General features: G+C 43.7%; 1 protein-coding gene across 3 annotated transcripts in view; it reads left to right on the top strand.

Annotated features, from left to right (window-relative positions):
- CREB5 (cAMP responsive element binding protein 5) overlaps positions 1-13633 on the top strand; it is a 412090-nt gene that overhangs the window by 35164 nt on the left and 363293 nt on the right. The window lies entirely within an intron of this gene.

The raw sequence follows: 13633 nt of genomic DNA, 5'->3' as shown, positions 1-13633 counted from the left end.
CAGCCTTGGGTCTTGGTCCTGGCTCTGTCTCTTAATTGCTGGGTGATATCTCAGCACACAGTTCTTTATTATAAAATAGCAATCGTCTTACCCACTTCATGAAGGTGTCATTGGGTTCAAACAGAGTCATTTACTGAGTGCCTACTACGTGCCAGAGAGTGTGCTGAGGTAGCTCCTCTGCTGAAGCATGAGCTCCTCAAAGGCAAGGTCATTTCATACTCCCACTGGGCTGGACAAGTTGAGTCTGACAGGCTGGGCTTGAGTCTTGTCTCTGTCCCTTGTTAGCTCTGTGACTTTGGGCAAGTTACTAACCTCTCACCTGGAAAGTGGCAATCATGACAGCACCTGCGTCAGAGAGCTCTTGTGAGAACTAAATAGGCTATCACACGTAGCCCAGGGCTTGGAAGGTGCTCCGTGAATGTCAACAATCGTTACTTATAAGCCCAGTGCTGGGCACGTAGGCACGTATCTGTCTTTTGAAATATAGTAAATAGTAAGTGCTCAACAAATGCTAGTTCCTTTTTCCATAATCCCTCTTCAACAAGTCTTCCCTTTCATATCTGACAGGTTACCGTGGTGTGTTTCACTGGGGCCAATCCCAAGAAAGGAAGATAAGGTTTTTCCAGAGGGATTTTAACTCTGAAGGTTCTCTTCATACGTGTTTGTTCTTTCAGTCACTACAAACCTACAAAGGGATAAATGTGGACCAACCAACTCCACGTCTTAGGGTGTTTGTCCCTTCATGTAGTCATTTGCTTCAGTTGAGCGCAAGCTCAGTGATCCTTAGCCATGTTGGTGGTGGTGAGAAAGCAGTACCAGAGAATGTTCCCTCAGCACGTCACTGGGACGTGGACCCCACACATACACCTGCTGGGGGAATGGAGTGGGTGGTTGTGCGTGTCTGTAGCAGAGGTGGAGGTGGTCGGTGACTTCACAGCTGAGAGCGCTAGATAGAGAAGTCGATGACTCAAGGGTCTTTTCGTTTCCCCAGCATTTCCAAACGGTGGCTTCTGATTACATAACTGTCCCAGATTCTTTGCCAACCTCAGGTACACCTCAGGCCTTCTCTTCTTCCCATTGGCTTCTTCTTTTGACTTGGAGCAATGTTTATGAAGATCAGAATCTACTAAAGAAAGAGACAAGAAGCAGGAAGAAACCACTTCAGTGACTGAACGTTTTTGGGCGGGTAGGGGATGTGTATGTGCGGTTTCATTTATATTTGCTTCCAATTTTTTTTTCTAGATCTTAATTTACTGTTGGACATGTCAGAGTTCATTTGGCTCTGACAAGCTCCCTGACCCCAAGGACCTTCATTCTCTAAACTTCACTTCCCTCTGGACTCAGGAACCCTCAGTGTTAGTGATATGGAGCTGGTGGGTTTAGCTGTGGGATTTTGCCACCATCTTTGTGTGCCCCCTGGGGGACTCTTCAGATATTGAAGTGGGCCTTTAGCCTGCTTAATTCTTTGGATGGCTTGACTGTGGTCGCTGGCTGTGACTTCCAGAATATGCAAGCCCTGAATCCTTTAGGGCCTGAGGGGTTGACGGATCTGGAGTGGGGTTTGTTGGGGCGGGGGCAGGATTGGTAAACTAGTAGGGCTTATCACTGCATTTACACTCAAATCTTGAAAACAAAAACCAAACAAAACCCAACTACCAACATGTGAAGTGTTACTTTCATAATTATTTGGTTCTATTTTCAGGATTTGAATGCAAACCCAGTTACATGGGCCCTGTGAGCATGCAGCATTCGGTATGATCCAGTCTAACCTTTCCATTTTACAGACGTGGGAAACTGAGGCCCGGGACGGTGGGGGGCTCAAATAACTTGCTTCTGGTCACAGTGCTAGGAGCAGAGCCACGGCTGGGGCTCAGGCCTTGTGATTCCTTCTTCAGGGTTCCTTCTGTTCTCCGGTCACACACCTATCCTTGACTGAGGTAGAAGTGAACCTCTGGCTTCTTAACCAATTCTTAAGCATTTGGCAAACACTCTTACCTTTTTAAAAATGGAGTTTTCCTGCTCTTCCTCTTGGCTAAGTTTCTGCTCCTTCTCTCGCTTGTCATATGTGCACACGGAAGCAAAGTAAGTCACATGCAAAAAAACTCAAGTTGAAAAACCATCCTTTCCCCTGGCCACTCCCCAGAGGTCATTTTTTGCACCTGGTTCTGTTTTTCTTTTTCCTGGAAGTGACTGCCAAACTCTAAATAATACACTTACATCTATGTTTCTTTCTTTATCATATTTTTACAGCATCTTTTGTTTGAAAATGGGGATTTAGCTCCGTTGCCCTGCTTCTTCTCTACCCGCTGCCTTCTCTCAGTGTTCCATTACTACTTCTACTCCTCTTGGTCAACTGTACCTTTAAATTGTAACTTGCACCTTCACTTTGTGTTCTGTCACCTTTCAGCCAGTTTCCTACAACGGAGCTCTGAGCCCTTTGAGGACTCATTCCTTACCCCACTCCCTTCCACACTCCACCTTTTGTCAGCTCCAAGTTACTTTTCACCTTGTTCAGGTGATTTTCCATTCCATTCTGTCTTGCGACAACAGTCATGGCTTCTGTGCTTTGGTTAACTCTAAAGTTGAAAACCAACAGATAGCATTTACATATTGAGACTATGCAATTTCTGTTTGTTGCTTGGCCAAATAATGTATTACGATTTTCTCTAGGGAACTTAATGTCATAACTTGAGGGCCTGTCAAAGAGGAATTTTCCTGACATCAAGGTCATGATTGGCTTTTTTTTAATGTTTCATTGGTTGTTGAAAATCATTTGACCAAGGTTGATAACAGTCAGTTTCTCCTGAGAAGGTCCCTGTCAGGCTTTCCGCCAATTTTTTCCCTACTTCTTTCTTCTAGCTCCATCCCACACTTCACGTCACAGTGAAATGGAGTCAAATACTGTTGAGTTTTCTTAGACTTAGAAACTCAGAATTTGAAGATGTGCTCTATGAGGTGTGCTCAGTCAATGATGAGATTGATTCTTTGGCCTTCTTTTGGACAACTAGAATGAAATCATACGTGCCCTATAATCATAAGAGAAGTTATTTTGGAGAATCAATTGATATTGCTGATGAGTTTAATTTTCTTTGTCTATTTATTTATTTTTGGCCTTTTCTTCCCAAAGGAAGATGTCAGTATAATAAATGCTGTTTGTTTGATGGGTCCTGTTGTGATTGATAATAATGATTCTGATGCTTTCTGTTGGACCAAGATCATAGAAAGCCCAAGGGTATTTATAATATGCCTAAACTGCGTTTTAAATCAATTAGTGGGTATCTGAGGGTTTTATATAATACATCAGTAGAAACAGCTACTTAAGGAAGAGCCTGGAAAATCTCAAAAATTATCCCAGTTTGAAAGTGTGATACCTGCTGTTCTAAATTACCATTCTGATACTTGATTTGTATATTATGTGGAATATTGAAATAGATAATTTACCAAGCATGCAATTTCTTATGCTGAAGAAAATATGCAATTAGGAAACAGCCAACATAGATTTAGAAAAAAGTATTTGCAGCAACTCAAATGGCTGATGTTAAACCATAATTTTCCCCAGATAATGGATTGCCACAGGAGCTGAATCTGCTTGGCCAGATGCTTCACCTCATCCTGGCTTTGTATCCCTTTCTCTCTCTCTGTGGATCTTAAATGGGAGAAGACAATGTGGGGTAGCAGGAGATGAAAACTGGCTCTCTAGATTTGTCTCAAGTCTTGGCAAAATGTTGAAGATGGGTTATAAATATGTTCTCTGCAGTTCATAAGTCCTTTTTTTCCCACTCTAAATGGTTCTTTTAAAATGATTTTTAATTTTTTATTGAAGTGTGGTTGATTTATAATGCATTAGTGTCAGGTGTACAGCAAAGAGATTCAGTCATATATATATATATATATATATATATATATATATATATTCTTTTTTCAGATTCTTTTCCACTGTAGGTTATTGCAAGGTATTGAATATAGTTCCCTGTGCTATACAGTAAGTTCTATATATAGTAGTGTGTATCTGTTAATCCCAAACTCCTAATTTATCCCTCCCCCACTTTTCCCTTTGGTAATCATAAGTGTTTTCTATGTCTGTGAGTCTGTTTCTGTTTTGTAAATAAGTTCATTTGTTCATTTTTTTTAGATTCCACGTATAAGTGATAGTGTATATTTGTCTTTCTCTGTCTGACTTACTTCGCTTAGAATGATAATCTCTAGGTCCATCCATGTTGCTGCATATGGCATTATTTCATTCTTTTTTACGACTGAGTAATATTCCATTGTATATATACACCACATCTCCTTTATCCATTCATCTGTCAATGGGTGTATAGGTTGCTTCCTTGTAAGTCCTTTTGAAACAGTAATTTTCTTTTTGATGTGATGGGGTGTTAGAAGTTTCTGATGATGAAATAGTGATTTGGGCAAAAAAAAATCTTCTAATATGCTTCACAAGTACCCTAGCACTAGTTATAATCTAGAAAACTGTAGGGGTCTGTGGTATGTGTGTGTGGAGTGGGTGTGGGAGAGCAGAAATAAGAGTATGATTGGGAGGGTCCCTGATAGGGAATCCCTATCCCAAGGGAAATATCATTATTGGAAAGTAGCTAATCTATATTGTTGCTGACATCTAACATTCCTCAGACCTAAAGTTAACACCATCTGTATTTGGCTTTCTGTAAGCCTTTCTGTGGTTTGGGCATAACAAGCAGGGCCCAGGCTGTTCTGGTCTTTTACAGTTGATCTAGATTCCAGCCACTTTCCTGGGATGCCATTCTGTCCTTTTGCTGTCTGTATATGTGTGTGTGTGTGTGTGTGTGTGTGTGTGTGTGTGTGTGTGTGTGTGTATTCTCCCCTCCCGCCGCCTGGAAAATTAGTCTTAGGTGAAGCTGGTTGTGAGGCTATAGCTTACAAAGGAGTGTATCTGAATCTACCTAGAGGTGGCATGATGTCTATGTGTATGTGTGTGTGCTGTGGATATACAGTGAGGTGGGACAAGGAAGATCAAGGTTGTGTGTGCACAGAAGTATGGCATTCCTACAGGAGCATCCCTATTCGGGTACCACTTTCCAGAGAGTGTTGCTAACCTGGTCTTCCTGTCCTGGGTCCTGGGAACTTGAATGTAAATATGGGTTGGGTTTATATACAGTACAGTTGGCTTACTTTTAAAAACGCTGATGGGTTTTGTGAAGATCTCTGAGCTCACATTCTTGACTAACTTCCATAGGGTTTCCCAAACAGATCATGTATTTTAAAGTGTATACATATAGAGCAGACATACATTTATAGCAATTGCAAGTTGTGTGTAGGTGTCACTGCTGCATGTCCTGGCATTAGCTGCCAGCTCCTCTTGGCAAGGAAATAGGTCCCGACTCCTCCCCTCTGCTTTTCCTGCCTCATCTGTCAGTCCATCTCTGAGCCACTCCAGCCCATCTTGGACTGGTGATTTCTTTCTATCATGGATGTTAACATCACTCCACAACCTCAGCTCTTTGCCTGCAGTTACTCAAAGTTATGTTTCCCCATTTCCATGTCCTCATCATCTCTAGCCTCATCGGATAAAATGATCCTTCTTTATGACAGATATTTTATAATAAACTGTTATAATCTTGCAGTGAATCTTTTTTTTTTTTTTGCGGTACGCAGGCCTCTCACTGTTGTGGCCTCTCCCGTTGCGGAGCACAGGCTCCGGACATGCAGGCTCAGCGGCCATGGCTCATGGGCCCAGCCACTCCGCGGCATGTGGGATCTTCCCGGACCGGGGCACGAACCCGTGTCCCCTGCATCAGCAGGCGGACTCTCAACCACTGCACCACCAGGGAAGCCCTTGCAGTGAATCTTATAGTTAAAAAGCCTACCCAGACACATGATTACCAAAAATGCCCTAAATATAATATAATAGAGAAATAAAAGAAAGGTAATTTCAATAAAATAATATGTATTCATATCAATCAAGATCCCGACAGGAAAGAACACAATTAAACAAGAGCTTTTTTTAAACTGAAAAGACTTGAATGAATGTGAGGTTCGGGGTTAAGGGAACCAACTGAAGAGAGTAAGGGACCCAGAGACCAGGGACAGCTGGAAGCTCTTACCACCCCTAGGCCTACAGGAGCCCCACTAGAGCTGGAGCTGGAAGGTGGGAGGCAGCCATACCCTCACCCTTAGGGTTAGGAAGGAGGGAGGTGGGGAGTGAATACCCCAGTCTCTTCTACCTCTCACCCTGGGATCTCCTGCCACTGCCTCTCATTGGCTGGATGAGAGAAGACAGAGGGTCAGGGAGCGGGGGGATGCAGTCCCCAGGGCTCAGCGTCCTGATGCAGAAAGGACAGAGAAAGGCAGAGGATGGATCAAGGTGGGGTGGGGCAAATGGAGAAATCAGCACAGTATTTCAGTAGGCACCTGCCAGGTGCCATGCCACTGGAGGGCTTAACGAAGGGTCAAGTCCTCGCACCTTGTTGTAGGATTTCCCCAGGAATACGGGAACGCAACTAATGTATTGCCTTGTGTTGGCAACTCTGATGTTCTCAAATGGCAAACAACTTTCATTAAAGTTCCGAATTAAACCAAATACAATTTTCTCTTTCCAGGTTGCCTTTCTAAAAAAACCCTTCAGCATATATTAAAATCAAGTAAAAATACATTTTGTTTATACATAGAAAATTGAGTGAGTTTCTCAGATAATTTTAAGTATATTTTTCTTCTACATGAATGGCATTTGTGCTCTGGGGGAGGGGGGGTGCAGGGCAAGTATCTGTTCAGCAGGAGTGTCATGTCTATTACAGGATGATTGGTATCCCTGACCCCTACCCACTAAATAAATGCTCATAGCACCCTTCCAGTCACAGTAAAAACCAAAATGAAGCACCCAACAATTTTCAGAATAACCTCAGGCTAGGGCCTGTCCTGCTACCAGCCACTGCTCTAGCTATTCCTGGTGCCATTTACTATGTCATCACCCACGAAATTGCTAGAAGTACAAGTTTCCTCCAGTGCAGTTGGCGTAAAACAAAAGAAAATCTCTGTAAATTAAAATGCTGCCTTCCTCACCTTGCAGGGATGAGGGAGGTTTTGTAGAGCTTTTTGCTGGGAGAGGATGCAGTCCAGGCTAGTTGCTATCTGAAAGAGACTCCCTTCCAGTTCTTATTCCTGTGAAGGTTCCCGCATCACTTTTCTCCTAAGCTGTGTATTTGTAGCTAAAGTGGCCCAGCCACTGCTTTCTCGGACATCAGATCAGCCTGAATGTGGGCTCCTGAGGCACCTGTGATGACAGGTGCCAGCATCTGAGTCCCCGCCTCTCTGCCATCTATCAGCAGTTCTCAGTCTTCTCCCAGGACTTGTGTCTTCCAGTTTCCCTCCTCATCTGTGTTGGCTGTGCTGCCTCCCACTGCCACCTCACAACATCTGTGCATACCACACCACCACCTGAGCTTAGTAAGCCGGGCCAGTTTATGTCATGGTCTGTCTGATTGGTCTGCCTGTGGCTCCACCCTCCCCTTATTACTATGACGCTTGCTTCTTCTCTGTGTCTGTGTCTCAGGTCCCCAGATCCCACTGGAGTGAACATTATTCCTGTGGTATGCTATTAAGCACCTAAAACTCCTTTCTAAAGGACTGAGATTCCAGTATGCCAGTGTTGTTCTGCAATGTAAAAGAGCTGGTTCGCTATCTCTGCGGTATCTTCATCACGTGGAAGATTTGGCTAATTGTAATGGAATGTGTTTTAACATAGGGCTGGTCAGCCATGGAGGGTTGTGTATACTGGTACCCACCTCCACATCCCTTTCTGTAGTGGATGCTGAAGGGATGACCTTATAGTGGCTTCCGCATACCACCTCACTTGTCCTCAAATGGGGCTGCCTTATAATTGTGCAGTGTTGTCTGATCACCCCCCTAATGTATTGGCTTGGCCAGAAAGTTCATTCGGGTTCTTCTGTAACATATGGAAAAAACCTGAACGACCTTTTTGGCCAACCCAATACATTAACACAGTACTTCTTTCACCTTCAGTTCTCTTAATCAGATGATGAACAGAAACTTTAAACATAGCCTTTGGCAGAAGAAGTGGGGGGAGGTAAAGCTGCACATGAAGCCTGTTCAAGTCACCAGTTACATGTGTTGAGGCATTACAATTGTTCACTTATTAGTAGGCATATGTCAATCCCCAGACATATTTTGCAATGCGTACGATGTGGAACACTCTAGGCTGAACTCCAAGGAGCTACAGAGATGGACAAGATTGAGGGTGCTTACTGTCTGGGGGGTATCAGGCAAGCAGACAGACCAGTTCATTATGATTTGGGAGTAAACCAAGGGGGCGAAGGGAGTAGAAATTTTTTTATGGGGACATTTGAACCAAGTACAAGAAGGTAGTACAAATTTTAATAAACAAAGAAGGGAGAGAGGGTGCAGCTGACTTAGCATGAGAAAAATGCTATTTGTAAATTAACTGCTAAAATTCTGTGGTTGGCCTGGGTAGTGGCAAGAGATTCAAGATGGTAGATATGTAGGATTTATGCAGCTCTGAACCTGGCAGGGGATAAAAGTTGGAGATGGATGGCAAAGCGCCTTGATCAACCGACTAAGGAGCATAGATTGCACTTGGGGGCTTTGACGCTTCAGATGGGCATTGAGGAGGGGCCAATCACAGCAAAACCAGGATTCTAGGAATATCGCTCTGGGACAGTGTGAAGGAGGGATTAGAGAGTTAAGAAAGCAGGAAAGATATGGTTAATGGGCTACTGAATAGCTCTGACCAAGATGATGTGGGCAAAAGGTCTGCACGTGCTCGTGGCAGATACAGGTGGAGAACTGCACTCATTTTACGTCTCGGTAATGTTGGAGGAATGACTGATACCTTTATTTCTCTTCTTACTATGTGAGAAGTGGTACTGACCTGGTCAGCTTTTAACCTCTCAGTCTCACTGAGGCCAGACCACAGAGGGGACGATCACATTTTTTTTTTTTCTGTGCTTTCACTGGTGCTGGGAAGAGAATGTGATATAATCTGTTAGTGTGAAATCATAAATGGAACTCAGATTATTCTTAGGCAGGCTGCTGACTTAATGTTTCTAAGCAATAGCTAGAGTTTACATCCTCCTCTTGAGAGGAAAAAAAAAGTTCCCTCTGAAGCGTGTACTAAAGAGAAAGGCTGAGAGGATTGATTTTTTTCCCCCAAAGAATCCATAAATATTTACATAAGTGCAAGTTACAAATCTGTGGCTTGGAGATTATTGAATTTCACTGCTTTTACACTCACAGCATATAAATTTCCAGCAGGCATTTGCTGGTTGTGAATGTTCGGTCTTTGGAGAATTGTCTCCTAGTTTGTTTCCTTTGCTCTTGGAAAACAAATCTCTCATGTGCTGTTTTTAATGCTCTCACTTATGGGTATGGATTGGGCCCTGGAAGCCATGTGACAATGGTCCTTAGCTGAGGGGGCTTCACTGTGATGGACTGCCTGCTGATGGGGGCACTGCACCCCGAGGCAAGATGCGGCTTTTAAAGACCCTTTTGGTAACACAATCATTCTCCCCAGAAGAGAGCCCTAGATAGTGGTGTAGTTCCAAAGTCTCTGTGGACTTCTTAAGTAAATGAAAAAACCTCTAAAGATCATGTCCCTTTAGCGGAGAGACACGTCAGCAGGTCTTTCCTAAATATGGATGTTGCATCTGCCATTTTGCACGTGGGCAGACCTCAGCTGTTTTATTCTTGGCCTCTCTTTATAGAACTGGGCCTGGGGCGCACTCTCTTCTCGTTTGGCTGGTCAGAACAATTGCTGTCCAGTAAAGCTTTTCACTAGGACTCTGAATTTTATGATTGCTCGATTTTGGACTAGCCTACTAATCTCAGGGATCTAAATCTGTATATGCTGAGTAGTACGTTTCTTCAGTATGCAAGGGACAAAGTCCTCCCCTGTGTCTTGCCTGTGACCGGCGGTTAATACACATTTGTGGAAATGGAGAGTAGTTGACCTGAAAGTAGTTCCCATCTGTCTTCTTTCAAAATAATTTTAACGTTTGTTTTTAAATTTGAGAAGGTGCTACACAAAAAGTAAACAAAATGAATTTGAAATTCCTGCCAGTGGACCGTGCCAGAAAAACTTACGTTTGTAGAAGATGGGCTTTCAGACAGAGAAACAGAGGGGCCATTTCTGTCTTGTGTTGGGACTCAGCTGGGTACACCTTGGTCACTTGCAAAAGTGAGATTGGTGGTAGGTGGGCTTAGAACTGGGTTTACCCCCGGCCTCAGAACAGAATCTCAGGCCAGCCTGCCTGAGCAAAGGTTTAGCTTAGTGTCCGTGGCTGTAACTGGTGTCGTCCTGATGAGAGATTTGTGATGGGAACCCAACCTGGGGGCGGGTGAGGTTTCTCACCAAAAGACAGACTGAGACCATAGAATGAATGGTGATTTTCCATCAGATTCTGTACCATTGGACAGGACTCCAGGTCAGGAAGGGGGACTTGGAAGAGCCTGGCAGGACGCTTGCCTCTACTACCTGACTGGAACAGGGAGCCAATATGGAACCCTTGAGAAGAAACCTAGAGTTGGGAGCCTTGCTCTCTGGGCATTGTAGAAGCCCAGGTTTTTTAACTGGCGTAGAAGATTAGGACACACTAGCCATGAGGCAAATGATTCATGCCTCAGATTCAGGCAATAGCTCCTTTAAGAACCCCTACATGAGGTCAGGCTTAGCTTTGGGTCTTGGGGGAAGGCCTGAGACTGTGTCTTATTTATTGTATATCTTCTTGTGTCAAGCAAGATGCCTGACAGTGTAGTACTCATTAAGTAATGGATTGCAATGTGAGTGGCATGGGTGGTGTTTCAAGAATGTAATAAAGCAATGAAAGCCTGTGTAAGGTTGCATTTTAGTCTACAGCAACATTTAAAGAAAGCCTTTTACTAATACTGAGGTTATACAATCCCCAAAATAGGCAGGCAAGAAAGGGCTGTGTCAAGAGAGGGATCACGAACTTACTCTGGAAGCTGTGTATTCTGGTGAAAAAAGAAAAAACAAAACAGAACAAAACATGGGCTGTGGTTTCAGGCAGATCTGGGTTTGAATCTCAACTTTGCTAAATACTAATTATGTGATCATGGGTAATAACTTCACCTCTCTGAGCCCAACTTAGTCACCAGTAAAATATGGATATTTTTGCATGCCTGGAAGGGGTGTTGCAGGAATAAAATATTTTAACATAAGTTAAATACTTAGGAGGTGCCTGAGACCTAGTGGCCCATGGGAATGCAATTCCCATAGAGAGTCCTGAAAGAACCGACTGTGAAGGAGAGAGGCAAGAGGATTTTAATGCCTTGCTGTGGGATTTGATGACCCCAACGGGCCTCGTCCTTACACTCCCTGAGAGATGCGATTCTTGCTGACGTAATGGGCTGAGTCGACATCGTGCAGATCTGATGACAGGACACCTACACCCTGTCACCCTCCCTGCCAAGACGGACCGTACTCATTGGCGCTGACCCCTCCCCATGAACTGGGCTTTACTCACATCCTCCTGGAAAATTCAGCCTGGTACGTTCTTAGCGAGGGACCGCCTCTCAATTACCTCTGCAAACCCCAGCCCTCTCATCCTTCATGTAGCCATCCAGGTTTCCTGTTTTATCAGGCAGAATTTGAGTTTGCATCTTGACTGTCCTTTCTTCTGATTTGGAGGAGTGGGAGAGCACAGAAAATAAGAATCAAGAAGAGAGGCTTTTTTTTTTCCTTCTGCCTGGACCCTCAGAAAAGTGAGACTAGCTGTTAGATCTGAGTCATGTAGCTCTGATGTTTTTCATTAGGTCACCCATAAAGGCAAGGCCCATGGGGCAGTTTTAGGTTCTGGAGTCATGTCATCATGGGATGCATTAAATCCCCTCTTCTACACTTCTGCCCCCAGCGCATCCCCCTCTTTTTCTTCCAGGTGAAGCAGAGGGCAGGCAGGATACACGTTTATGGACCTACTCGTTCTGCTGAAAACATGACCAGGCTCTGTGCACGTGGAAAGGTGGGCTGACACGGTAGCAAGTGTGTAGTCCAACTTGGGTTTGTGCCGCCCTTGCCTTTGACTGGCAGTGACCTTGCTCTTGTCAAGTACGGTTGTCACTGTCTAATATTTACTGAGTGTTTACTACGTTCCTAGCACTGAACAGGTGCTTCATATATGTTACCTTGTTTAACCCTCACTACAAATCTTATAAAGTATGTGTCATTATCCTCATTTTATACATGAATAAATGAGGCTTAGAGAAGTAGATGAGTAGAATGGAACTTTGAAACTAATGATTTTCCTCTAGCTGCAGTTCCTGCCACTGCTGATGTGTCTTCTGTTGCTCACGCTCTTGCCAAACCTCACTATCTGCCCCTTACAACTGCCCCACTGCATTCATGTGATGAAGACATTTGATGTCTCTATAAAATAATTTGTCCGGCCTACTTCACAGAATTGCTTTGAGGAAAAAGAGTTTTGCAAAGGACTAAATCTTTTACAACTGTAAGGAAACTCACTAATATGCAGTTTTATATAAAGGAAATGAAAGTTGGCAGGAATAGCAGAGATAAATAAAAATTGGTAAAAGAGAGAAGGTAAAAAGGAAAACGTGCTTACCATATCTAATTGCTTCACATGTGTTATTTTATTTAAACTTCATAACAAGTCAATGAGGTCCCTACTAGTACAATTATTACCCCTAATTTACAGGTGAGCAAACTGAGGCACAAAGAGGTTAAGTACATTGCACAAGATCATATACCTGGTAAGCAGCAGACCTGGTCAGCAAGAGTCTGACTCAGGAGCCTGGAGTTTTAACTCTGATGATTTGATGTTCCGCCATCCAATGGCTTTCACAGGGGTAAGGGCAAGGGGCTAGGAAACCCATGAAAGGGTCTCCTAACTAATTTTTTAGATATGGTGTCTGTCATGGAGGTGGTGACAGCTAAGGTGACTTCTAAAGGACTCTTGGGAATTGGCAGTAAGTAAGACAGGAGGGTTAAGGAAGAACAGCATCACGCAGAACCTTATTAAGGAGTCTATACTTTACGCTAGAGGACAATGAAGGGTTGTGTATGCAGGGGAGGACCATGCTTAGCTTTGAGTTTTAGAAATATCACCCAGACAGCCACATTGACCATACGGCAGGGCTGGGGGAAGGGTGGTATGATGGGTGAGAATGAAAGCCATGGAGTGCAACAGACTCAACTGTTAATACCTGTCTGAGTCTTGATTTTCTCATTTTGAAAACAAAGAGTAATGACAACACTTACTTAGGAAGGTTACCCTGAGGATGAAATGAGAGCTGTTTTGCACAGTAAGTGCGTCATAAAGGCCAGCTGTTCATACTGTGAGTTGTTACAAGAAAGCAGTTAAGGATGAAGATGGTTTTATCTGGGATGGTGGCAGTGGGAATGGAAAGTGGACAGGTTTAAGAGATGTAGAATTGAGAGCATTTGACCATTAATCAGATGTGGGTGGTAAGAGAGGAGAGAAAGAGAGAGCTGTGAGAGGAGAGGAGTGGTAGAAAAAGGAGAAGAAAGCACAGAAAGGGAAGGAGAGGAGGAAGGGGTATCAAAGAAATGGAGAGCCTATAAAAATACCCAGTGTTAGCAAAGACATAATCATGGGAGGAGATAGACAGAGGAAATACACCAAAG

This window comes from Globicephala melas, chromosome 9 (assembly GCF_963455315.2).
Source record: "Globicephala melas chromosome 9, mGloMel1.2, whole genome shotgun sequence".
NCBI classification, from domain to species: domain Eukaryota; kingdom Metazoa; phylum Chordata; class Mammalia; order Artiodactyla; family Delphinidae; genus Globicephala; species Globicephala melas.
This window is presented reverse-complemented; position numbering and strand designations above follow the sequence as displayed.